Raw genomic sequence first — 27,660 nt, 5'->3', positions numbered from 1 at the left:
TTACCCTTTAGAATCACCCTTTAGAATCACCCTTTAGAATTACCCTTGAGAATCACCCTTTAGAATTACCCTTGAGAATCACCCTTTAGAATTACCCTTGAGAATCACCCTTTAGAATTACCCTTGAGAATCACCCTTTAGAATCACCCTTTAGAATCACCCTTTAGAATTACCCTTTAGAATCACCCTTTAGAATTACCCTTGAGAATCACCCATTAGAATTACCCTTGAGAATCACCCTTTAGAATTACCCTTGAGAATCACCCTTTAGAATTACCCTTTAGAATCACCCTTTAGAATCACCCTTTAGAATTACCCTTTAGAATTACACTTTATAATCACCCTTTGGAATCACCCTATCGATTCACCCTTTAGGATCACACTTTATAACATTTTATAATTCCCCTTTAGAATTACCACTTCGAATCACCATTTAGAATTACCCTTTAGAATCACCCTTTAGAATTACCCTTTAGAATCACGCTTTCGATTCACCCTTTAGAAACACCCTTTCGATTCACCCTTTAGAATCACACTTTATGACCTTTTATAATTCCCCTTTAGAATTACCACTTCGAATCACCATTTAGAATTACCCTTGAGAATCACCCTTTAGAATTCCCCTTGAGAATCACCCTTTAGAATTACCCTTGAGCATCACCCTTTAGAATCACGCTTTCAATTCACCCTTTAGACTCACCCTTTAGAATCACCCTTTAGAATCACCCTTTAGAATCACCCTTTGGAATCACCCATTAGAATCACCCTTTATAATCACCCTTTGGAATCACCCTTTGGAATCACCCTTTGCAATCACCCATTAGAATTACCCTTTAGAATTACCCGTTAGAATTACCCTTAAGAATTACCCTTTAGAATTACCCTTTAGAATTACCCTTTAGAATTGCACTTTAGAATTACCCGTTGGAATTACCCTTTAGAATTACCCTTTAGAATTACCCTTTATAATTACACTTTAGAATTACCCTTTGGAATTACCCTTTAGAATTACCCTTTAGAATTACCCTTTAGAATTACCCTTTAGAATTACACTTTAGAATTACCCTTTAGAATTACACTTTAGAATTACCCTTTAGAATTACCCGTTAGAATTACCCTTCAGAATTACACTTTAGAATTACCCTTCAGAATTACACTTTAGAATTACCCTTCACAATTACCCTTTAGAATTACCCTTTAGAATTACCCTTTAGAATTACCCTTTAGAATTACACTTTAGAATTACCCTTTAGAATTACACTTTAGAATTACCCTTTAGAATCCCCGTTTAGAATTACCCTTTGGAATTACCCGTTAGAATTACCCTTTAGAATTACCCTTTAGAATCACCGTTTAGAATCACACTTTAGAATTACCCGTTAGAATTACCCTTTAGAATTACCCTTTACAACCTTTTGAATTACCCTTTCAAATTACCCTTTAGAACCCTTCAGAACTCTTTCAGACCCTTCAGAATTACCCTTTAGAATAACACTTTAGGACCCTTCAGAATTACACTTTAGAATTACACTTTAGGACCCTTCAGAATTACACTTTCGAATGACCCTTTGGGACCCTTTAGAATTAACCTTTAGAATTACCATTGAGAACACTTTAGAATTACCCTTTAGAATCCTTTATAATTACACTTTCGAATCAGCAGTTTGAACAGCACTTCAGAATTACACTTTATAACCTTTTATCATTCCCCTTTGGAATTACCACTTCGAATCACAATTTAGAATTACCCTTGAGAATCACCCTTTAGAATTACCCTTTAGAATCACCCTTTAGAATTACTCTTTAAAATTACCCTTTAGAATTACCCTTTAGAATTACCCTTGAGAATTACACTTTATAATCACGCTTTCGATTCACCCTTTAGAATCATCCTTTCGATTCACCCTTTAGAATCACCCTTTAGAATCACCCTTTCGATTCACCCTTTAGAATCACACTTTAGAATCACCCTTTAGAATCACCCTTTAGAATCACCCTTTGGAATCACCCTTTATAATCACCCTTTGGAATCACCCTTTAGAATCACCCTTTAGAATTACCCTTTGGAATCACGCTTTGGAATCACCCTTTAGAATTACCCTTTAGAATTACACTTTATAACCATTTATCATTCCCCTTTAGAATTACCACTTCGAATCACCATTTAGAATTACCCTTTACAATTACCCATTAGAATCACCCTTTAGAATTACCCTTGAGAATCCCCCTTTAGAATTACCCTTGAGAATCACCCTTTAGAATCACCCTTTAGAATCACCCTTTAGAATCACCCTTTAGAATCACCCTTTAAAATCACCCCTTTGGAATCACCCTTTGGAATCACCCTTTGGAATCACCCTTTAGAATCACCCTTTGGAATCACCCTTTCGAATCACCCTTTAGAATTACCCTCTAGAATCACCCTTTAGACTCACCCTTTAGAATCATGCTTTGGAATCACCCTTTAAAATTACTCTTTAGAATTGCCCTTTCGAATCATCCTTCACAATTACCCTTTACAATTACCCATTAGAATTACCCTATAGAATTACCCTTTAGAATTACCCTTTAGAATTATCCTTTCGACTTACCCTTTGAAATTACCCTTTAGAATTACCCTTTAGAATCACCCTTTAGAATCACCCTTTAGAATCACCCTTTGGAATTACCCTTTATAATCACCCTCTAGAATCACCCTTTGGAATCACCCTTTGGAATCACCCTTTGGAATCACCCTTTAGAATTACCCTTTAGAATCAACCTTTATAATCACCCTTTGAAATCACCCTTTAGAATCACCCTTTAAAATTACCCTTTAGAATCACCCTTTGGAATCACCCTTTAGAATCACCCTTTAGAATCACCCTTTAGAATTACTCTTTAAAATTACCCTTTAGAATTACCCTTTAGAATTACACTTTATAATCACCCTTTGGAATCACCCTTTAGAATCACCCTTTAGAATTACCCTTTAGAATCACCCTTTCGAATTACTCTTTAAAATTACTCTTTAAAATTACCCTTTAGAATTACCCTTTAGAATTACCCTTTAGAATTACCCTTTAGAATCACGCTTTATAATCACGCTTTAGAATCACCCTTTCGATTCACCCTTTAGAATCACCCTTTAGAATCACCCTTTGGAATTACCCTTTGGAATTACCCTTTAGAATTACCCTTTAGAATTACCCTTTAGAATCACGCTTTAGAATCACGCTTTAGAATCACGCTTTAGAAACACCCTTTCGATTCACCCTTTCGAATCACCCTTTAGAATCACCCTTTAGAATCACCCTTTGGAATTACCCTTTGGAATTACCCTTTGGAATCAGCCTTTAGAATCACCCTTTAGAATCTCCCTTTGGATTACCCTTTGGAATCAGCCTTTAGAATCACCCTTTAGAATCTCCCTTTGGATTACCCTTTGGAATCAGCCTTTGGAATCAGCCTTTGGAATCACTCTTTCGAATCACCCTTTAGAATCACGCTTTGGAATCACGCTTTGGAATCACCCTTTAAAATTACCCTTTAAAATTACCCTTTAGAATCACCCTTTAGAATCACCCTTTAGAATCACCCTTTAGAATCACCCTTTAGAATTACCCTTTAGATTCACCCTTGAGAATCACCCTTTTGAATCACCCTTTAGAATTACCCTTTAGAATCACCCTTTAGATTCACCCTTGAGAATCACCCTTTAGAATCACCCTTTGGAATCACGCTTTGGGATCACCCTTTAAAATTACCCTTTAGAATTACCCTTTCGCATCATCCTTTACAATTACCCTTTACAATTACCCTTTACAATTACCCTTTACAATTACCCTTTACAATTACACTTTAGAATTACCCTTTACAATTACCCTTTACAATTACCCTTTACAATTACACTTTAGAATTACCGTTTACAATTACCCTTTCCAATTACACTTTCAAACTGTTTTAATTCAAATTCAACACAGTTGGAGAAAGGTTCTTCTTATTCTTCCTCTTTATTTTACGGACCGATGGATATCGCTAAATATTATGTAAGCGGCTTCACCGCTTATATTAAAGGCGACTTTGCTTTCATTCAGCAATGCGTCGTTTAAGGTGCGGATCAAACAAAGCGTCACAAAGGGGAGGCAGTGTCACCACAGTTGTACGTAATTTGTGTACAGCCCCGAAAGAGGAAGGATGCATCAAGTAGAAAAACTTCCGGGTGAACTTGTTAAAAAACATTGTACTGTACCTGTAGCGCAGATCCTTATGCTTATGAGGTACGTTCGGAGTTTCCCATTTTGTTATTTAATACCGAGAAATATCTGTAAAATGTTCATTAAAATCTAAAATATCTTTCTCCTCCTTGATGATCGGTAATGAAGATAGATAAGTTTAAATGTAGTATTTCGATATATTTGATTGTTAATGTTAATTGAATGAGGTGTTTTCGTTCGTGCTGGTTTATATCACCTCATCACTAAACTTCCGAGAACCATGGTTTACCTTATTCTTCATTTTATTTACTATCCTGCCCGATTCTTTTTATAATTAACTTACGTGTTCTATTTGAGTTCCAAACTGAGGAGAATTACCAAGGAAGGGAACGAGGCACAATTACCGTCGTTTTCCCTGTTTCGTGGGATATTTTAATTTAACACCCACAACCTCAATGGAGACGGGAAAAGCTGCTTCGTCATCCCAAATCAAAATAACAACCGTGTGCCCGAAAATGCAGCATTCCTGGTACCATTCCAGCAATATTCCAACCCTGGTTAAGTAGGATTCCACAAGGAAACCAGAGTGCCCTCGGGAGAGCACGAACGTCCGCCATGGAATGCCAGATCCAGTGGAACACTTCACGCCCAATAAGATGATACAGTGCATTACTGGAGTCTCCTGCATGAATGAATACACCTTATTCACTGCTCAAAGCCGACTGTCTTTAATTCCATTCGTGGCGATCAAGGCGAAGCTCCCCACATTTGAGGAGAAGCGCGACTGGCTGGACGACTAGACTACCTTGAGGGATAAAAGACGACCCCTAAAACACGTTGTAATATGCTCCATTTTGGTTGTTAACTCACCTGGAACGAAGTTCAGGGGAGCTTATGCGATGGTGCATTGTGCGTCCATCCATCAGTCCGTCAGTCAGTCTGTCCATCAGTCCGTCCGTAAGTCCACTGACTGACTGACGGACTGACTGACTGATGGATGGACTGACTGACAGACTGACGGACAGACTGACTGTCATTCAGTCAGTCAGTCAGACTGATGGACAGTCAGACACGAGAGTAGAAGGTAAATGTTGTTCCTGGACCACCTCTAATTTTACATGTAAGTGAATGGTGAAAAAAGGGGAAAAAACTTTCTGACCGGCTGTTCCACCATAAAATTGTGCACCCTTATTTCTTCCCCAATGAGACATGATCAAGTCTAGCCAGTTTAATAGCTAACAAATGAAACCCCTGGTTTGTATTGACAACTGTTGCAAACTCAAACAAGGAGCCAATGAACACCCCTTCAACCTTTGGCATCAACCTAAGTTTATTATGACACTCATCTCCATCCAGTATAAAACCACCGATTAGAGGCCATTTTCCCCCACAAAGCGGGGGTTGGCCTTTTCGGGGACCGTGGTTGTTGTTGTTTTTTTGGTCCCCTTTTTGAAGCAATGTTTTACGGCCTGGATGCCCTTCCTGACGCCAACCCTTTTTGTCGCCTTTTTACGACAAGCAGGGAATTGCCAGTGAACTGGTACTCAATTTGCTGACCTCGGAAGGATGACAGGCTGAGTCAACCCCCCTGGCGTTAATTCAGCGATCGACCGGGATTCGAACCCAGGATCCTTGGTTAATCCTAAGCTGGCACCCTAGCCGCTAGCCCAACACTAGGGCTTATATTGATGAATAATACATTATCATTTTGTTCCAAGTATTTCTTTTGAACCAAGATTAAATGATACACCTCTCTTGATGACCTTATTTGACCACCCCCCGAGCCACATATCATTTTAAGATTTACAGTAAATTATTTTTCCCTCGATTTCTTGACAACCATCAAAATTTTCTGTCCATTCCAAGATATTTATTTTCCTCGCATCCTCCAACTTATTAGTATTTAAATTTATTCTTTTATTTGTTTTATTTACCTTCACCCCCGTTATCTCCTCAATGACACCTATTTGGTATTTCTCACATTCGTTATATTTTCCATTTATATACCAAGGTTGATTACACCTCCATTTCTTGGTTTGGTTATAACCCGGTTCAATCATTTATATAATAGTAAAAAAAAGGCGGGGGTAGCCCGTTAAAATCCCTAACCCCCCCTTTTTTTTATTTAAATAAATCTTATCACTTATAACCATGAGGGACACAATCAATTCCATTCTCTAAAATAAATCTCTTATCATCAAAAGCCCCCAATGCTTTCTTATTCACCTCTGCAGTATATAACTCATGCTTATAACTTCTTATAGTATTCATTTTCCGACACTCTTCTGTCTTTAATGTTAAACAATTATAATAATTCTCAAAGTTTATACGATCTCTAATTACACCTTTCTTTATTCCTTTTAACGTTTTTTTTTATTTGTTTTTTTTTTTGTATAGAAGATCGAGGCTCGTGAAAGAGCGAACATTAATCACACAAAAAGTGAAACCGACACATAAAACACAAAAAACAAGGGGAGCGGTAGACAAGATGGGGAGAGAGGGGAAAGGACACAAACACAACATTTGAGAGCAGGGACATCGGGAGAAATGTGGGAGGGGGAGGGCTCGGGGGGAGGTAGGAGAGGTATAAAACATAAGAACACTGCAAGGACTTCCAGGAAAGAAGTTGGAATTTCAAAAAAAAAAAAAGTGTATCTGGGGTGAATTAGCGGGGGTAGAAAAGATCAAGGTTTTGGATGGGGGAAGATAAGAGATGGTGGTGAACAGCTGTTTTAAAGACCTGGAGGGAGGAGTGGGATTGAAGGGAGTGGGGGAGTTTGTTCCAGAGGTGGGAGAAAAGGGGAATGAAAGAGTGAAGGTGAGCAGAGAGCCTAGATTTTGGCAGTTTAACCATAAGAGGGTTGCAGGCAGATCTTGTGCGACCTGAAGGAATATTGCGGGGACACAGTACAGAGAGAGATGGGGGAGCAAGGCCGGAGAGGAGTCGGTAGAAGACAGAAAGACCACCAACCTGCCTGCGGTGAGTGAGTGAAAGGCCCTCGGAGTTAACTTCATCGCAGGAGATTCCAATGATTCTGAAAGCCTTGGTTTCAACAGTGTGAAGCCGAGCTAGGTGTGAGGCAGGAGCACCAGCCCAGAGGGGGGAACAGTATTCCATTGAGCTGCGGATGAAAGCCTTGTATGTGGTGTGGAGCTTAGGTGTGCCAAGGAAGGACTTCACACGACGGAGGAGGCCCAGTCGGTGACTGGCTTTGGAGGCCAGCTTGGAAATGTGGTTTTCCCAAGAAAGATCATGGCACATAGTGAGACCCAAAAGCTTGAGCGACAGAACTTCTTGGAGAGGATTGTTGAGAAAGTAGATGGGAGGGTTTTCCAGTCGGTCCTTTCGGAGAGACATTGTAAGGGTGTGAGATTTGTCAGGATTGAAAGACATGTTCCACTTGTTTGACCAGTCTGTGATTTTGTCCAGGTCTGCAGAGAGTGAGGAGGCTGCAGACTGCCGATCTGAGTGATGAGGAATGGAGCGGCAGATAGTGGAGTCATCAGCAAAGAGATAGAGATGATTTTCCAGAGAGTCGGAGAGATCATTGATGAAGACCAGAAATAGCACAGGGCCCAGAACACTACCTTGGGGAACTCCAGCCAGAACAGGAAGGGGAGATGAGAGAAATCCATTCAGGGCCACACGTTGCCGACGACCAGAGAGGAAGTCCGCAAGCCATGAGTGGAGATTTCCATGGATACCATAGGAGGAGAGTTTGCTGAGCAGAGCTGGGTGCCAGACCGTATCGAAGGAACGTGATATGTCAAGTGAGACAGCTCTGATTTCCTGTTTGGCATTGAGGACCTCCATCCATTGTTGAGACAGCAGAAGCAACATGTCCAGAGTAGAATGACCTGGTCTGAATCCAAATTGATGATCAGAGATCAAGCGATTGGAGAAGAGGAAGGATTTAAGATCCGAAACAATGATGGATTCCATGACTTTGCTGATAATTGGAATCAGGCTAATTAGTCTGTAGTTGCAAGGATCTGTTTTTGCACCTTTTTTGGGTAGAGCGGTAATGTTTGCTGATTTCCAAGATGCTGGCAGATGACCTTAAGCAAAATGGTGGGTGAAAAGAACAGAGAGAGGGTGAGATAGAGCTGCAGAGCAGGATTTTAGGACCCGTGGGCTGATGCCGTCTGGTCCAGTTGCAGATTCAGAGTCGAGGTTTGACAAAAACTTCTCCACCTTATCAGGAGAGAAGGACACAGAGTCCAGGAGCAGTTGGGTTCGACTGGGAAAGGTGGGAACAGAGAGAGATGGGTTTGGGACACAAGATTTTGAGGCAAACACAGAGTTGAGGCATTCGGCTTTGTCACGTGCGGTGTCAACTGTGTAGCCATTTGAGGTGAGGGAGGGGATGGAGGGGGAACAAACACCAGAAACGGATTTGACCAGACGCCACCAGGATTTGGAGGAAGGAGACAGGTTTGAGAGTTCAATCTTGAGTGTGGAGAGATAGTGCTTCCTGGCACTCCTGAGGGTAGACACACTTGTTCCGAGCTTGGTGGAAGGAACTGAGATTGTCTTCAGTTGGATTTGCCTTCCAAGAGGCAAAGGCAAGTTGTTTCAGGGCAACTGCCTCACCACAAGATTCATTGTACCATGGACGGGAGGAAGGGTAAGACAACTGAAGACGAGATGGGATAAATCTGTGCATGAGAGAGAGCAGTTTTCTTTGGAAGAATTCCCAGGAAGAATTGATGTTCGAGGCAGTAGAGATGGGAGACCAGTCCAGATGATTGATGGCTGCTTGTAGACCGTGCCAGTCAGCCTGAGTGAAATGCCAGATTCGTTGGCACTGAGGAGGCTCTCTGAGAATGGTCAGAGAGATGTCCACTTTAATGAGCACATGATCAGAAGAACCGATTGGAGCAGAAGAAGAGCAGCAGACATTTGCAGGGAAGTTGGAACATGTCTTTCAATCCTGACAAATCTCACACTCTTACGATGTCTCTCCGAAAAGACCGACTGGACAACCCTCCCATCCACTTTCTGAATAATCCTCTCCAAGAAGTTCTGTCACTCAAGCTTTTGGGTCTCACTATCTGCCATGATCTTTACTGGGAAAACAACATTTCAAATCTGGCCTCCAAAGCCAGTCGCCGACTGGGCATCCTCCATCGTGAGAAGTCCTTCCTTGGCACACCTGAGCTCCTCACCACATACAAGGCTTTCATCCGCAGCTCAATGGAATACTGCTCTCCCCTCTGGGCTGGTGCTCCTGCCTCACACCTAGCTTGTCTTCACGCTGTTGAAACCAAAGCGTTCAGAATCATTGGAATCTCCCGCGATGAAGCTAACTCCAAGGGCCTTTCACTCACTCACCGCAGGCAGGTTGGTGGTCTTTCCGTCTTCTACCGACTCCTCTCTGGCCTTGCCCCCCAGCTCTCTCTGGGCTCTGTCCCCCAAATATTCCTGCAGGTCGCACAAGATCTGCCTGCAACCCTCTTATGGTTAAACTGCCAAAATCAAGACTCTCTGCTCACCTTCACTCCTTCATTCCTGTTTTATCCCGCCTCTGGAACAAACTCCCTCACTCTGTTCAATCCCACTCCACCCCTTTTTTGAAATACCAACTTCTGTCCTGGAAGTCCTTGGTGTCCTTGTGGTTTATACTTCTCCTACCCCCGCCCCCCACCCCCCCCTTCCCACGCCTCCTCCCCCCAAGCCCTCTCCCTCCCACACGTCTCCCTGCTCTCAAATGTTGTGTTTGTGTGCTTCCCCTTCTCTCCCCATCTTGTCTTCCGCTCCCTCTTTTTATATATTTTGTTTGTCTGTTTCATTTGTTTGTGAAATAAATGTCAGCTCTTTCACGAGCCTCGATTCTGTATACAAAAAAAAAGAAAAAAAAAGTTAGTCGTAACCAAGTCCAGAAGAGAAGATACTCCATTGACTGAGATCCGGGTTGGGAAAGTGACATATTATGTCAGTCCCGATGAGTCGCAGAAGTCCTTTGCTGAGGTGCCATGGCTGGTGAGAGAGGAACCCACACCCAGCCAGCTGGCATGATGACAGTTGAAGTCGCCCCATATGAGGAAGAGAGAGTTTGGATGAGTTGATAGAAGTTGGTCCATGTTGTCCGACAGCGAAATGTAAATGGAGTCATCACTGTTTGGAGGGCGGTACAGACCACTGTTACGTGGTCCTCCCGGTGACTACCTGGTCTCGGTGACCCCCGGACCGTGAGAGGAACCCCGCCAGAAAGATATATGATTTATACGCTTTCGTAACGCAATCAATATGAATTCCAGTCAATAAGAAACCCCACACCAAGGATCCGGATTAATCAATAATATATTCCCAATCAACCCACAACAATCAACAATCAATCAACAATATTACTAAGATGGCCATCTCATATATTTCCCCCTTTGCCCCACTCACGACACCCTCAATAGTCACTGTCCCTCACAATGTCTCTGGGCCCCTCCAGACCAAGGTGAAGGTCGACTTCTCCGCACACGGGCGGTTGAACGGACCCCTGGCTGACGTGCTCCAAACGTGCACGTCACGTACCGGGAACAGCTGCTGCAGCGGTCACCTCCTCGGCAAGCCACCGAGGTCGGAGCCCGTGATCGCGGCCTCTGGGCTGTGAACGGCTCGCAAAGCGCGTGAGGCCCAAGGTGCGACCCGTACACGCCCTCGGAGGCGTCGAGGCGAACAGTGCCGGATGCTTGGTTCCTTCCAGGAATCCACGGCAACCTGACATGTAACAGGCAATCACCCCGCGCAGGTAACTCCTCTCGCCAGACGGGCTTTTCAAACTCAGTGTTCCAAAGCAGGTAAAGATCGACTCGGCTCGCATCAGAGCTGGTCGAGGATCAAGATGGCCGCCTCTCTCGACCTTGTCTTTTTCTTCTTCTTCCCTTCCGGTTTTACGATCCCGTTTCCGGTCTCGTTGGTACCAGGAGCGCTTCTGACCATTTAACCACAACAACCTTTAATAGAATAAACATTAATAAGAAATGACCTGAATAGTAATTCACATAAATCCGGAATTCGTAACACCACATATGAACAAAAGTTGGGTGCGGAGAGGAAGCCGTAGCCAGAGGTACTCCTGGGGGTGGGGTGGAGAGAGGGCAGTGCAAGGAGAGTGAGGAAGAGAGTTTTTGATAAAGATAGCCACCCCACCACCAGGACGAGGCTCAGGTCTATCATACCGGAGGAGGGAGTAACCAGGAAGAGATATTAAGGAATCAGAGACATCTTGAAGGAGGAAAGTTTCTGTTAAGCAGATCAAGTCTGGATTGTCAGAAGCAACCTGAATGGAGGGATCAATCAGGTTTGAGCGAAGGCCCCGGATGTTTGAGGTCCATACCGTTAATGAGGAGAGAGGGGGAGCATCGGGTGCAGGACAGGGGAGGGGTCGGGTCAGATGAAAGATGAGAGGGGGAGGTCGGAAGAGCAGTTGATAGTGTGTCAGAGATTACAGAAGAGTTACAAGAAAGGGAAGGATGAGGAGGACGAAAGTTTTGATGGTGATGGGATGAGGCACAGTGAGGGGTTGTTTGAGGGGGGGCAGAGTAAAGTAGAAGGTTGGGGGAGGTGGAGGTATGAGATAGAAGGGAGACGAAGTGGGGAGGAGGCAGCTTTGAGAAGGAGGTGGGAGGAGGGAGAATTTGGGAGGGATGGTTGGGGGGGAGATTTGAAAGGGAGGGGGTGGGGGGGAGTTTTGAATGGGAGGGGAAAGGGGGGAGTTTAGGAGGGGAAGGGCAAGGGGCACACTATAGGTTCACACACCGAAAGATAAATACAGTTTCGACAAAATACAATTGTGAACAATGACTTAACTTTGAAAACGTGGAGATAGTAAGGGCATTTTATGAGATATTTCACAAATCTGTTAACTAAATTGTTACCAAAAAATTTCTTCACTAATATGTTTGTAAAGGTGTGTAATAACATGTGTTAAAATGTTGAAACCCGTTAGTCGTAACCCAGGTTTCCCGTGGGAAACCCAGAAAAAAAGCTGTTGAATTCGGGTACCGAAAAATTATTTTCGAGAATTTTTATTTTTTTAAATCGGCCCTTAAGTAACTTATGAGGGGTCAAATAAGGGTTTTTCATGATTCTGAGTTGATTGTTAACATTTATATTTTCACTTTTACATTTACACACAAAGTAGCTTTTATTTCACATACATATATAATACTCAAGAGTTATTTCTCATTCACAATGTCAGAAGTTTCAACAGTCATTGTCTATGTCTTTCAACAGTCTGCAGAGTGCAGGTGTTCTTCCTCCTTTTGCGAGTCGTTTGAAGGTTTCTTCAAACCTTTGCTCAAACACTGGCACTACTGGGTCTGAGTGTCTGGCTCCCATCTTCCCATCAGCCACCTTCTCCATGAAGGTCTTCATGTCACCACGCTCCTCCTCAGTGAAGGCAAGTTTCATGATGTGTTGATAGATGGCTGCATCGATGAGGAGGTGAACACGGATTGCCTTGTCAAAACATCCTCCATCTATGATGTGGTTGGCTGTCGTACTTCCAGGATAGATCAACTGGATCACATCTAGTAGTCCAGAATCTTCCATGATGTTACCCATTGATCCAAGATAAGACTTCAGCAGGTGAAAACCACCCAACCTTGGAATGACGGGTAGATTTGCCTGCTTTATTATATTCACAGCCTTCAGCCAAATCGGAAGATCAAAGGTCACTATAGCGACCCCAGCGTGCCGTATGCACTCTTTCAGAGTGGTGAAGATGGTGTTGAGGTCATTAGGGTCTCCTTCAATAACTGGGAGGAACTCGATCTGTGTGCTCTGCTTTGCATCATTAGCATGGATTCTCTTCATCCAGCCATTCCAGTTGGAGTGTGGGAACTCAGGATCGTTGGCTTTGATCACCCACCCCGCTGCCCAGAGTGTGTCACCTGGAGTGAGGAGTGGCTGATCATGAGCCAGGGAGGAGGAAAGCTCAGCGAGGGGGAGAAACATGATCGCGTTCGTTCCTATCTGTTTCCTGTTCGTAAATGGAATAATCTTTACTTCAGTTACTCTCAGGATCTTAGCTTTGTCGAGTGCCTTCAACTTCACCCGGGGGAAAGCTGCTGTTGTCTGTGGATCTGGCAAAGGTGGTGCCGGAGAGGTGACTTCGATCCAACCCGAGTGAAAGGGAGTGTTTCCGTGAATAGAGACAATGTTTAAATCTATATTGTCTCCAACAAACTGAGTGACTGCATTGTTTGTTTCCCCAACCTCCATAAAGACCACCTGATCATTACTTGACAATTCACTTTCACTGGCTGGCACTTTGGCTGTCATCACTGATTGATCCTCAAGCGCAGCATCAACCGCAACCTCATCATTGATCTGTTCATCGGTTTCCTCCACAATGGTGTCAAGAGTGCCAGAAGTATCTGGAACATCATCTCCACTCCTACTATTAAGGAAGCAGTATTTGTAGTTTTGTGTCTCCGTGTAAGACTCAGTGTATCCCAGCCGGTGGAACTTGTTGAGCATCCATTTTGACCCAAATCTATGATCAAGTTGTATGGCAAGCCCCATTTGGTGTGGCAATACTCCAGACCGAGGTCGACAGGCCTTAATAAAATTCTGCCCCCAAACGGCAACTCTTTCGTCTGTCTTGACAATCGGTCTCAAGAACATCTGAAGGCTTGCAGGAACAAGTGTCAGCTGACTATCGATGTCAGTCATACTGTGTGTGGTGGGGTATGACTTTGGACCTAAATCAATCAAGGCAATATCATTGGATATGAACTTGAGTGCCGTCTTTATGATCTGAGTCTTCTCATCTCCATGGTCAAGATTAGCATGATGCCCTCGCAGAATATTGTCGGTGCCATCTTTGAGACAGAGTACATCTGCCCTTCTTTCCTGTGTTGTGAAATACAAGGTGTCTTTGTATTTCTCTAGAAGTTTTATCTTTAGCCAATGCTTTGAATAAGAAAGGCTCTTCTCTGGTGACTGATCAAACTCCTGCAGCTTTTCATGGACTTGGTCCATGTTCATTACCCCATGCTCTAATTCTGAGTCTAACCATTCGCAGAATTCAATAAAAACTGCCTCTCGCTCCTCATCAATACTCCTCTGTCCTCTCTTCCTTTTTCCTTCCTCATCAGTCTTGGACAAACTGTCACCTCTCGCAAACATAAGTTTGCATCGCAAATGGTACAGTGTTTCTTCTGCTACCAAGTCGTTGATCCCTTCCAGGCGTCCAGTGACTTCAGTGCCCCAGTCATCCCCGCGACTCCGTGCTGTCTTCAGCAAGCTTGCCTTCAGTGTATCTGCAGTCAAATTATCTGGCACTCTGTATTTCTTTCTAGCTTGTGCTGGATTATTTTTGTAGAGCTGGGCTGGTTGGTTGCAAAGAATGCATACATCCTTATACAGGAGGTCAACTGACTGTGATCTTCTAGAACTGCAGCCAGTTGATGAACTGAACTCACAAGTAGTGCGTCTTCTCTTCAACTTTGATGACTCTTTCTCTGCCTTTGATGCTTGAGCTGACTTCTTGGTGGTTGCAACAAAGTTGTTGTACAGATCATTTTTACACTTCTGGTGGTACCTCAGTTTTCCTTCCTTTTGAGCCTCCTTCATACGTTCCACAACAGTAACATTTTCGACAGTTTCTGCTTGTTTCAATAAAGTTGAGTATCCCTTTGGAGTTGCCTGTATGAGCCTTTCAGCTGGTGTATCCGAGCGTGCACAGATGAAGCAATTGAGCACAGGTGGAGTAACGTCTTCATCCATATTGCTAGACTCCATGTCCTGCAAAGTAGAAAATGAGATATATTTAGAAATTATTTTTCCACAAAGGAGTGTCTGTGGTGAAATATAAATGTTAACAAACCCTTATTTGACCCCTCATAAGTTACTTAAGGGCCGATTAAAAAAAATAAAAATTCTCGAAAACAATTTTTCGGTACCCGAATTCAACAGCTTTTTTTTCTGGGTTTCCCACGGGAGTTGACCTTCAACATTTTAACACATGTTATTACACACCTTTACAAACATATTGGTGAAGAAATTTTTTGGTAACAATTTAGTTAACAGATTTTCATATGTTTCCCTTACTAAGACCGTGTGGAGCTTCGAAAATCCGTGACGTCGTCTCCCGTCTCCGTATTGTTGTGAAACAAGATGAGATATTAAAGGATGTATTTTTATTTTAAAGATAATTACATATATAAATGACAACAATTATTATTAATCTTGTGGGTAAATCTGCTTCAGGAAAGAACTTTCATAAATCTAGGTTCTTGAATAGTAAAAATGAAAAGATTGTAAGTTTTTTTTAAAAACACCCTATGATTCGTATTGTAGGTACTACAACCAGAGCAATGCGACCAGGAGAAGTAGAAGTTGAAGATTATTACTACATTTCAATGGAGGAACATATGCGATTGAGGAACGAAGGCCAAATATTTGAGGAGGTCTCTCTTGGTTCTACAAAATATTCACATTGTAAGAGTGAGTTAAATAAACTGAAATGTAATGGTCTTGGGATTTTAGAAACTAATCCTGAAGGAATGAGACAAATTATTAAACATTTGCGTGGTGATGGAGTTAAGATTTTATCATTTGGTTTTGATATCGACGAGGAGACTCAACGCAAACGTATGAAAAGCAGAGATACAAGTATTAGTGAAGAAGAAATAACAACTCGTATTAATGTTAATAAAGAATTTGATGAAATATTTAAAGAAAAGGATTTATTTCAACACATCTACTATCATGACGAAGAAAAGGAAAATTTTCTCATTGACCTATACAATTCATTAAATGATATTTTCCAATAAATAAATGGATGCGAAAGAACGTGTAAGATGGTTTAGGGAACATCAAGAGTTGGTTTCAAAAGTTGTAAAGCAACAGGAAGACATAAAGAAGAAACGGAGACAAAAACTAACTGGTGAAGAAGCCTTTGAAAGAAAACAAGAGAAATTTTTTTAACCACTTTTAAAAACTCAACAAATGATTTCACCTGCAGTTCCCACGATAGAATATACTCCCAAAAAACTTCAAATGATAAAAGATTTTAGTCAAATGACAGAGCAAGAGCTTGGAGAATTAGAATATGATGATGAAGAATTAGTCCGACGCTTTGAGGAGGCAAATAAGCTTTCTAATTATGTTGCGAATGCTCTTAGAAAAAAATGAATATAAAGAGGACTCAAAAACCAAAACGGGTCTCATTCCATCAGAAAAAGAAGAACCAACAGCGTTTTATCTTGTCAACGAGGAGGTATGGATATTGTTATGTCGATGTCGTAGTGATATGTAGAGCAGATAGATCTGAATAGGTAACGTGCTTCTTCTGTCGCGGTAAGGAATCTGACCTTGTAATAAGTTCATGTGTAGGCGTTTTGTCGGGTAAGATGTATACTTGTGAACCTACCAGGAGGTTGGAGTGATAAGTAGAGTAGGGATTAAAGAGTAGCGCCCCTGTGTGCCCTCACCTGGTCAGCCAAACCTTTGTCCCTTATGGCACTGCACACCACTTAGACACTTAGGATCTTTATTGCAACACTAAATAACGCCCTTCCCTGGCATGGCTGTGAAAGAGAACCGGAAAAAGGAAACCAGGTCGGGGCACCGCTGATAATGGCCGCCGCCACCTACACCTCCGGCGGGCCTATCCACCTCGAATAGCACGCGCTATGACCATGGAGTAGGGAGCGAGGTTGGAAGGCGTGGTGGGCGTGGACCTGAGTGAAACTGGGAGGTTCGGTGGAAGGGACTGATTGGTTGGCAGCGCGCCAAGGCTGACGTGACCGGCCAGCAGAGATTAGCGAGCGCCGAACGCCATTGTTGAGTCTGGCAGTGGGTCTTGCGTCTAGTGAGTCTTGAGATGCAGTGGAGTGAGTGAGTTGCGCAGCAGTTGGTTCAGAGCAGTTGCTTCTGGCAGTGAGTCTTGAGACGCAGTGAGTGAGTGGGTTGGCAAGCAGAGGAGTTGGCCAGCAGTGGAGTTCGGACAGGTAGAGAATTGTGAGAGTTGCTTCGTTGGCTTGAACTTGGCTCGAAGCGGTACTTGGCGTGCAGTGGACTCTTGCTCTCTTCCCCTTTGTGCCGTTCTTCGTCGTTCTGTGTTCGTGCTCGAGTTGAGGGTCGACCTTGCGTGGAGCTTGCGGGCCTGCGTTGGATGTGTGGTGCTTGGTGCACGGACCTCATGGGCGGCGCGTGGATCGGAGCTTGGAGCGAGGCCTGGTGGCGGCCGAGCCGGGCCGTGTTATACGGAAGACGACCAGAGACAGATAAGACCGAGCTACACGTTCCCCCCTTACACGATGAGACGTGTTATTTTGGTATTCTTTTCCCTCGTCTGTGCTTTGAGATCTGTTGTGTGGGGACGTCCCAATTTAGGCCATTATTTGATTATCGTCACGTTTTATTGTATCGGGTCCGGAATAAATCTTTATTTTTGTACATTGAATTTGGTGTCCGCGTCGAGTTAATTTCGGTTGCAGGATCGAAGCTGCGCCAGCGCGCAGAAGGTAAGCGCTTCCGCAGCCTCCATTTTCCTTCTCGCTCCCGTGCGACGCATAGTAAAATCCGTGTTTGGGTTGTGCCTCCGAATAAGACCGTTTAGGCTATCCGCGACTCTCATGTTAACCAGAGTTGTGCGACAATATTTAATGATGAGTTGGTGTTTTTGAGTTCTGTTCACCCAAATGTTAAATTATCCCCTAGATTAATGTTTCTTGTCACAAACTCCGGATTCAGCGGTTCAAAAGATTGTGATGAACCACTTTTTTTTTCTTTTTTTCTTTTTTTTTGTATACAAGATCGAGGCTCGTGAAAGAGCGAACATTTATCACACAGAAAGACAAACCGACAAACCGACACATAACCGACAAACCGACAAAAAACAAATAACATCGGGAGCGGTAGACAAGATGGGGAGAGAGGGGGAAGGACACAAACACAACATTTGAGAGCAGGAAACGAGAGACATGGAGACATCGAGAGATCTGTGGGAGGGAGAGGGCTTTGGGGGGGAGGCATGGGAAAGGGGGTGGGAGAGGCATAAAACATATGGACACTGCCAGGACTACCAGGAAAGAAGTTGGAATTACAAACAAGGTGGATCTGGGGTGAATTAGTGGGGGTAGAAAAGATCAAGGTTTTGGATGGGGGAAGATAAGAGATGGTGGTGAACAGCTGTTTTAAAGACCTGGAGGGAGGAGTGGGATTGAAGGGAGTGTGGGAGTTTGTTCCAGAGGCGGGAGAAAAGAGGAATGAAGGAGTGAAGGTGAGCAGAGAGCCGAGATTTCGGCAGTTTAACCATCAGAGGCTTGCTGGCAGATCTTGTGCGACCTGTAGGAATATTTGGGGGACAGAGCACAGAGAGAGCTGGGGGAGCAAGGCCGGAGAGGAGTCGGTAGAAGACAGAAAGACCACCTACCTGCCTGCGGTGAGTGAGTGAAAGGCCCTCAGAGATAGCTTCATCGTGGGAGATTCCAATGATTCTGAAAGCTTTGGTTTCAACAGCGTGAAGCCGAGCTAGGTGTGAGGCAGGAGCACCAGCCCATAGGGGAGAACAGTATTCCATTGAGCTGCGGATGAAAGCCTTGTATGTGGTGAGGAGCTCAGGTGTGCCTAGGAAGGACTTCGCACGACGGAGGATGCCCAGTCGGCGACTGGCTTTGCAGGCCAGCTTGGAAATGTGGTTTTCCCAAGAAAGATCATGGCAGATAGTGAGACCCAAAAGCTTGAGCGACAGAACTTCTTGGAGAGGATTGTTGAGAAAGTAGATGGGGGGTTGTCCAGTCGATCTTTTCGGAGAGACATAGTAAGAGTGTGAGATTTGTCAGGATTGAAAGACATGTTCCACTTGTTTGACCAGTCTGTGATTTTGTCCAGGTCTTCAGGGAGTGAGGAGGCTGCAGACTGCCGATCTGAGGGAAGAGGAATGGAGCGGCAGAGAGTGGAGTCATCAGCAAAGAGATAGAGAGGATTTTCCAGAGAGTTGGAGAGATCATTGATAAAGACCAGAAAAAGCACAGGGCCCAACACACTGCCTTGGGGAACTCCAGCCTGAACAGGAAGGGGAGATGAGAGAAATCCATTCAGGGCCACACGTTGACTACGACCAGAGAGGAAGTCCGCAAGCCATGCATGGAGATTTCCATGGATACCATAGGAGTAGAGTTTGGTGAGCAGAGCTGGGTGCCAGACCGTATCGAAGGCATGTGATATGTCAAGGGAGACAGCTCTGATTTCCTGTTTGGCATTGAGGACCTCCATCCATTGTTGAGACAGGAGAAGCAGCATGTCCAGAGTAGAGTGACCTGGTCTGAATCCAAATTGATGATCAGAGATCAAGCCATTGGAGAAGAGGAAAGATTTCATATCCGAAGCAATGATGGATTCCATGACTTTGCTGATAATTGGGAGCAGGCTGATTGGTCTGTAGTTAAAAGGATCTGTTTTTGCACCTTTTTTGTGTAAAGCGGTAATGTTTGCTGATTTCCAGGATGCTGGCAGATGACCTTGAGCAAAAGATAGGGTGACAAGAACAGAGAGAGGGTGAGATAGAGTGGCAGAGCAGGATTTTAGGACCCGTGGGCTGATGCCGTCTGGCTGATGCCGGCAGAGCATGAACTTACATTACCCTCACTTGATATGGAAAGAGAGGAAGATAGAGAGTATATTGAGTTGCTAAACGCACTTGATTATGTAGTTTCTGTTGCTGGTAAAAGTAAGAAGAATGAGAAGGAGAAACATATAATTATTGATGCTTTATGTAAGCTTGGTTCAGGTGTTAGTTTTCTTCCAAATGACCCATCACAATTAGTTAATAGGCTATTATTGTTGTTAGGTAGTAAGAAGGCTGGAAACAACAATTGTTTTCATGAAGCATCCGCCATTTTAGATCAGTTGATGAATATGAAAATAATTAATGAATGCCAATTCAAAGATATTGTTGCGGATATGAGGATTGCATTTTTTTGATTGTGTTGTGTTGTATTGGAAATGGTGATGAACATTGTTTGGATATGGCCCCTCCTGCCTCCGGAGTTGTGTAAAGATAAAAAGGGCGTCTCGGTAGTTATTCCATGAAACACCACATTGCAGGACCCGATAAAACCCTTGTTCAGTAGCTTATATCTTATTATGTGTTTTAGAGTAAGGCCTTGTCTTCCATTAGAATAATACTCCATTGCACCGAATCAATTAAGAATAGCTCCCCTTCAATAATTCCATTTCCCAGCCAAACTCTCCATCTGTGGGTAAAGCAGTTCACAAGCGTGGGGTGCACGCCCTCTCAATTCGCTGCTATAGTGAATATGTGCTCCGTGCTCTGTTTGAACAGGAGGGGCGGGGTCGCCAGGGAGAGGCAAGCCCAGGGCACGCCACGAAGGGCGGGGCTGTGCAGCCCCATGCCCAAATAAGGAAACAAGCCCGTGGCTCGCCACGAGGGGCGTGCCGTCGACGCGATGCCCAAATAAGGAGACAAGCCCGTGGGATTACCATACAAGGTCACGAAACAGAGCACAGGGGAGAGGGCGTGTCAGTCCCGCGCTGGAGAGAAGTGAGAGGAAGGGAATACGAGCTGAGCTGCGTGGAGAGGTACACGAAAAAAAGAAAGGGTCCAAGAGAAAGCAGAGGAACTTTTACGAACGAGTTGCAAAGAGATACGGCAGATGAGTCCAGCCCCGTTTCAACCAGCCGCGTGAAGCCCTGACGGGGCAGCGAGTGACCCTGCCGGCGTGCGCTGTAAAGCCGAATACCAGGAGCTGCCGGCGTGCGCTGTAAAGCGGAATACAAGGAGCTGCCGGCTCCCCGCTTCCCGCCCGGAGTGGACCTGCTCGCTGTGCCCTGTGATCCCACCTGCTCATCCTTCCCAGCCATTCCTGCCTGCAAGTTCCCCATTTGCGTACATGAGTTTGTTTTGTTCGTGCTGTCCTGGGTAGTAACTAAGTCTGTATAAGCTAGTAATTTTCACTGTGTCACCTGCGTTTTCATGTCCGCTGTAAATACCCGTGACTGCTCTTTTTGCTTATGTGTGTAAATAATAATAAACCCCGTTACTCTTCTGTACGTCTTCTTCTTCCTCTTTGCATTCGTCGTCTTAGTCTTTTCCCGATTGAATAGCGGTGGCGCGATACGGCCAACGTTTGGGTGAATCGGGTTTAGTCGGGGAACAACTGTTCGGCCGCGGTTACCTCCGCTCGGTAAAAGTAACATCTAATCCGCGGACCGTAACAAATGGTGTCACGGAGTGTCGGATTCGGACCTGAAGCGTTTAACGCGCTCAAAATTACAAAGTACCGAAATTGCTTTGGTTTTACAAAACCCGAATTTTGAAATCGCGCCATGGCTGGTCAAGGCGACGGGATGTCGGTGGGAGAGATAGACGGGGTGGAATCGACCCAGGACCTCGGGGAAATGTATGTGGATGAAAGAGAGGAGGAGAACATTGGCAATGTGGTTGACGAGGTTTCAGGCGTGCAAAATGGCGCTCTCGCGCACGAGGTTACGGGCGCGCAAAATGGCGCCTCGCACATGGCTGCGGCGCCCGCGACCGTAGCAGCGCCACCGGTGCATTCGGACCTTTTTATGATACAAATGAGGGCCCTTATGGAGAGGCTAGAAGCCAAAATGGGACAAATGGGGAACCGGATGGATGCTCGGAGTGAGCGATTGGGAAACCAAATTGAAGCAATAACCAACAGAATGGGTGACCGCATGCAAAAATGTGGGGAGACCATGGATCGCATGGTGGGCGAAAGGGTCCCAGGGGTGCACGACGAGGTAACGCGGGTCGAGAAGCATTGGTTGAGCGAAGTGGAGAAAAGCACGGGTAACTGGACCGGGGTAGAAATCGCGACCCGGGGTAAAGGGCAACCGGCGACCGTTGAGGTAGAAGAGGGAATTTTATTAAAGCCAACGGTCGTCGAGGGGAACAAAGACAAAGCAGTAGTGGGTACAATTAAAATTGAAGAGACGACGGGGGTAGCCCGGGAATTGCAGGGAGAAATGGAAAATGTGCAAGGTCTGTGCTCAACTCATAATGGTGTGCTCACTACCCAAATAAAGAGTTTCAGGTGCGTGTGGAGAAAAGGATCCCCCAGGTGAGTCGTGCTGTATATTGTGCGGGTAGATTTTGTAAGAGGATGTTTGGCGACAAAAGAATTTTCGCGCGCTTGGGATCAAGGAAGCACCCGGGCGTTGGTAAAGGGTCCCGTGTGAGTGGAAATGGCACGCGTGTGAGGAAAAAGTGTGCGTCGGCGAGTGGGTGTGTTATAAAGTGTGGGAGTGAAACCGAGTGCGAGCGAGAATGCACGTCGGGGTGTACGGAGTGTGACACGAGGAGTGAGTTGGTGGTGGAGCGGGTGCGAGGATGCACGCATGGGATGAACGGCGAGGGTGTGCGAGAAAGCACACCTGAATTGGTAGTAGCGCGAGTGTGGGAGAGCCCATGTGAGCGCGTTAGTGGGTGGATGCCAGAGTGCACGCCCATGGTGAGTGTTACGGAGGACGTAACGGAGGAGAGGTGTGGACCGAGGTGTGCGCAAGAGTGTGCGCGAGAGGTGTGGTGTGTAACAGGGAGAGCGTTGGTGGAATGTACGGACGGCGTTGGAACGCCGGGTTTTGGGAGTGTGAAAGGGGTAGCGTATGCGTGTGAGCATGCAGGTGAAGCATCGACGGTAACCGGGTTAGCGGTTAGAGCGACGGATAGCCGATGTGAGCACTCGGGGCGCAGTGTGCTTTGTTGGATGCGAGGCCCGGCGCGGATCGAAGCTGCGTCGTTTCTCTTCGAAGCATCGTTGCCGATTCGGGCTTGGCCCCGCCCCGCACGGTCGAGTCCGGGCCTTGTCGGGCGAGGCGACCGGCCCAGTTCAAGGGCGAGTGGGAGGAAGCGGAACGGTGCCCCCTCGCGGGGACGGGGTTCCGACCGGGGGAGATTGAGCCATCGGGCCCGGGACCGCAAGGTACCGCGCCGAGATGGTGCGTGGAATCTCGGCCCGACCAAACCACCTCCCTTGAACCGAAAGCCGGACGGATTCAACCTGCAGGCGACCAAACCACCCGAATTCATTGCTCGGCTTTGCGAAGCCGGGTTTTAATGATGTCATGACGCACCGAGGCTAGGATATAGCGGACGGTGAAGATGATGATGATAGTGATAGTGATTTGATACGAAATTTAGAATAGTGAATAGAATTGGCAGTAATTGGAAAATTTTTGATTGGTTGGAATTTGATGAGCCAAATTGATAGTGGGAGATGCCCCATGTGGTGGGAGGGCAACTCTGTCATCCCTCACACCGGGGGGCAAAGGAGCACTAGTTTTATGGGGTTTATGGCAGAGTAAGCTCGCCGAGGGAGGGTTTGGATAATGTGTAGGGACCTAGAAGATTGACAATAGGTAACGGTAAGGTTAGGTAGCTACATTGGACAGGTAGCTGGGGACATAGAGAGGGTAGTTTGGATGATAATGACGTCGGAGCGCAATAGTTTAAAGGGGCGACTGGGAAGCGCAAGTTTCAGAGGGGAGTAGTTAGATGAGATGATGCCGTATGTTTGAGGATTGGAAGTGTATAGGAACAGGTGTGATTGCACAGGTGTGCAACTGAACAGGTGTGTGGAGCAGTGTTTGAGTGATGGTGATGGTGAGGTGTGTTGTGTTGACCAAATGGTCCAGGAAGGAAGGAGGGTGCAGGTGGCACCAGGTGTGATTGCACAGGTGTGCAACAACAGGTGAATGGGGAATGGTTGTGTGGAATACATGGAGTGTGGAATACATGGAGTGTGGAGTACATGGAGTATTGGAATGGATGGTCGTGGAGTGAGTATGGTGGAAATTGTGGAGTGGAGTGGATGGTGCGAAGGTGTGAATGGGGGAAGAGTGGACCCCCATCACGAATACCCGGGGCGGGTAGTGTAAGTGTTAGGTAGAGGGTACAGGTAAATTGTGGTTGGATATTGGCATCTGTGGTGCGGGTGACAGAATGGTCTTTGGATGGGTGCATTAGTGTTGTGGAAATGGCTGGGCGTGTAGCCTGTTAGTGTGTGTAGTTGGTTTGGGCACTCCACCACTGTGAGGATGTCGGCCAGGTGAGGCCGCAGGTGGGCTCTGGGAGCCGGTAGAGTTGTTGTGGATGGGGCCCGAGGATCCGGAGGACGGACCCGGGTAGCCCAGTGCCAGAGGGCACCAAGGGGTGACAGAGCCAGGAGGGGCCTTCCCCAGTAGATAGGTTAGGTTAAGGAGCAGGTAAGCTCGGGTGGCAACTACAGTGGTGGAGGTGTGCAGGTGGGTAGACCTGCTGGGAGAGCTACACGTCACAGCCCAGAAATTGTGCAAGGGCACCGGGAGATGAATCGGGGGAGTGAGACCCCAAAATGGAGAAGCACCACAGTTTGGTCAATGGGAATTGGTTTTTAGAACCCATAGTGTAAGTTGGCCAATGGATTGGCAGGGAGAGACCCCGGGTAGTGTAAAGTGTGTTAAAGTCATTTAGAGGATAGCTAGGATTGAAGTCTCCTCGCACCATCTACATCCACTCACCTGAGGTGACAGGTACCTCCACACCATGCCAGGTTGGTTTAATTATTTTATTGTGCAAATGTTTTGGATTGTGAGACGCATCATGACGTGGGTGAGACATTGTGCTTTGTGTTCCATCTCTCCCTCCTTATGAAGATTGGTGATGAATTGGGTGATGGCAAATTTTGGCTAGAGGGATTGTGGAGACGAATTTGGTGTAAGGGAAATATGGGGAGACGTGACAGTAGTGACGAATTTGTAAATGTGTAGATTTTTGTACATATGGGGTAAGGGCAAGGGTAGTGTAGGTGACAGGGGGGTGACGTACGGTAGGGACGAGCTTTCTCACTTCGCCCTCCGTACGCATTTCACCTTGCATTGCCTTATGGATGTGTACCCTTGTGACCTTACCCCTCGCTCATCTGTCTTGTCCCCCTTTTGTCTCCCACATGACCTGTGCGCCATTGGGCTCTGAGGGGAGCGTGCGTGAGTCCGCCAGTGTGCACCCGGAACTCCCAGAACCAGCTGTCTGCATCGATGCACCACATTATGGACCACATGTCAGTGGCCGAGCACCACTTATGGACCCCATGGGTTGGGGCGTGGCCCCTCTGCTGGAACCGGCCATGAAGGCCCGAAATCTTGCTGGCGGACCTTGATCACAGGGCACCGATGCCCCACAGGTGAACCATACACTAGTCGGCCTGGTGGGCCATAAATAAATAAAAGGGACACGTTGGGTGCAAGTTTTAATACAAATAGGCCGCCAGCAAAGGAAAAAGACAACATCTGGAAGAAATAATAATAGCCAGCAGAGGAAGCCGAAGAGCAAGAGACCACCTGCAGGGTTAGGGGTTGTTGTTTTTATTTTCATGGACTATGGTGACTGCACCGATTGGTGCTTGAGGGTGTGTTGGTGCGTTTTGGGTGCTTTCATGGTGCATTGATGCAGAGCAGACTGTCTCGCCCCCAGAAAGAACAATTACAGGTCCTGGGTTACGTTTTGTAAATAAAAGTAGCGTCAATTGTAAATAATGCTCCCCACCATCAGTGTGTAGTTTGAAGACCAATTCCGCAATTCGGTTAGCTGTGGGCGTGAGTCTGTTAGGCAGGGTGCAATGGAGCAGCGGAACATATTTATTTATGTTTTAAAACTGTCGCACTCAGGGTCAGGTTAAAAGTAGAGGGAACTACACCTACGTGTCACACTAAATAAAAGTTGTAGGCCCGGGACATGCCTAAGAGGAGGAGCGTGCAGTGTTGCGGATATGAGGATTGCATTTTTTTGATTGTGTTGTGTTGTATTGGAAATGGTGATGAACATTGTTTGGATATGGCCCCTCCTGCCTCCGGAGTTGTGTAAAGATAAAAAGGGCGTCTCGGTAGTTATTCCATGAAACACCACATTGCAGGACCCGATAAAACCCTTGTTCAGTAGCTTATATCTTATTATGTGTTTTAGAGTAAGGCCTTGTCTTCCATTAGAATAATACTCCATTGCACCGAATCAAGTAAGAATAGCTCCCCTTCAATAATTCCATTTCCCAGCCAAACTCTCCATCTGTGGGTAAAGCAGTTCACAAGCGTGGGGTGCACGCCCTCTCAATTCGCTGCTCTCGTGAATATGTGCTCCGTGCTCTGTTTGAACAGGAGGGGCGGGGTCGCCAGGGAGAGGCAAGCCCAGGGCGCGCCACGAAGGGCGGGGCTGTGCAGCCCCATTCCCAAATAAGGAAACAAGCCCGTGGCTCGCCACGAGGGGCGTGCTGTCGGCGCGATGCCCAAATAAGGAGACAAGCCCGTGGGATTACCATACAAGGTCACGAAACAGAGCACGGGGGAGAGGGCGTGTCAGTCCCGCGCTGGAGAGAAGTGAGAGGAAGGGAATACGAGCTGAGCTGCGTGGAGAGGTACATGAAAAAAAGAAAGGGTCCAAGAGAAAGCAGAGGAACTTTTACGAACGAGTTGCAAAGAGATACGGCAGATGAGTCCAGCCCCGTTTCAACCAGCCGCGTGAAGCCCTGACGGGGCAGCGAGTGACCCTGCCGGCGTGCGCTGTAAAGCCGAATACCAGGAGCTGCCGGCGTGCGCTGTAAAGCGGAATACAAGGAGCTGCCGGCTCCCCGCTTCCCGCCCGGAGTGGACCTGCTCGCTGTGCCCTGTGATCCCACCTGCTCATCCTTCCCAGCCATTCCTGCCTGCAAGTTCCCCATTTGCGTACGTGAGTTTGTTTTGTTCGTGCTGTCCTGGGTAGTAACTAAGTCTGTATAAGCTAGTAATTTTCACTGTGTCACCTGCGTTTTCATGTCCGCTGTAAATACCCATGACTGCTCTTTTTGCTTATGTGTGTAAATAATAATAAACCCCGTTACTCTTCTGTACGTCTTCTTCTTCCTCTTTGCATTCGTCGTCTTAGTCTTTTCCCGATTGAATAGCGGTGGCGCGATACGGCCAACGTTTGGGTGAATCGGGTTTAGTCGGGGAACAACTGTTCGGTCGCGGAGCCTCCGCTCGGCAAATATAACATCCTTAACCGCGTACCGTAACAATATTTTATCCAATATTAAATAAGAATGAGAAGCACAATCCTGAGTTTTAATTTCACAACGAGCGACCACACGGCTTCATTCCCCTACCCTCTACAACTTGGCCCTTCAAAAGAATATGAGGCATCGCTATTGTCTATGGAAACTTACATTACCCTTTTTAATATCACAGATGAAAACAACAAGTTTAGCTATAATCCAGGGAGTGGATACAAAACCATTATGGTTCCACCTGAGGCTTATGAGATTGCACAAATATCTTCTGAAGTCTCTCGCCTTATGAAAGAACAAGGTGATGAACCAAAAAATATTGTAATAGATATTCAAAAACATACTTCAAAATCAACTATTAGACTTAAAAAGAATTACAAAGTGGATTTCACAATTGATAAATCATTTCGAGAGTTGTTGGGTTTCTCCTCAAAAAAGATTGAAAATAACAGGATGT

At 45.7% G+C, this 27,660-nt stretch overlaps 1 protein-coding gene across 1 annotated transcript in view; it reads left to right on the top strand.

Annotated features, from left to right (window-relative positions):
• The first annotated feature begins 4,218 nt into the window (after positions 1-4,218).
• LOC137430012 (uncharacterized) overlaps positions 4,219-27,660 on the top strand; it is a 43,012-nt gene continuing 19,570 nt past the window's right edge. The window contains exon 1 of the mRNA XM_078780055.1: positions 4,219-4,259. The gene's annotated coding sequence lies outside the window, so the exon portion shown is untranslated. The remainder of the gene's footprint in view (positions 4,260-27,660) is intronic.

Source organism: Myxine glutinosa, chromosome 6 (genome assembly GCF_964187855.1).
Source record: "Myxine glutinosa chromosome 6, kmMyxGlut1.1, whole genome shotgun sequence".
Classification (NCBI taxonomy): Eukaryota; Metazoa; Chordata; class Myxini; order Myxiniformes; family Myxinidae; genus Myxine; species Myxine glutinosa.
The sequence above is the reverse complement of the archived record's forward strand: the minus strand, read 5'-3'. Positions and strand labels throughout refer to the sequence as shown.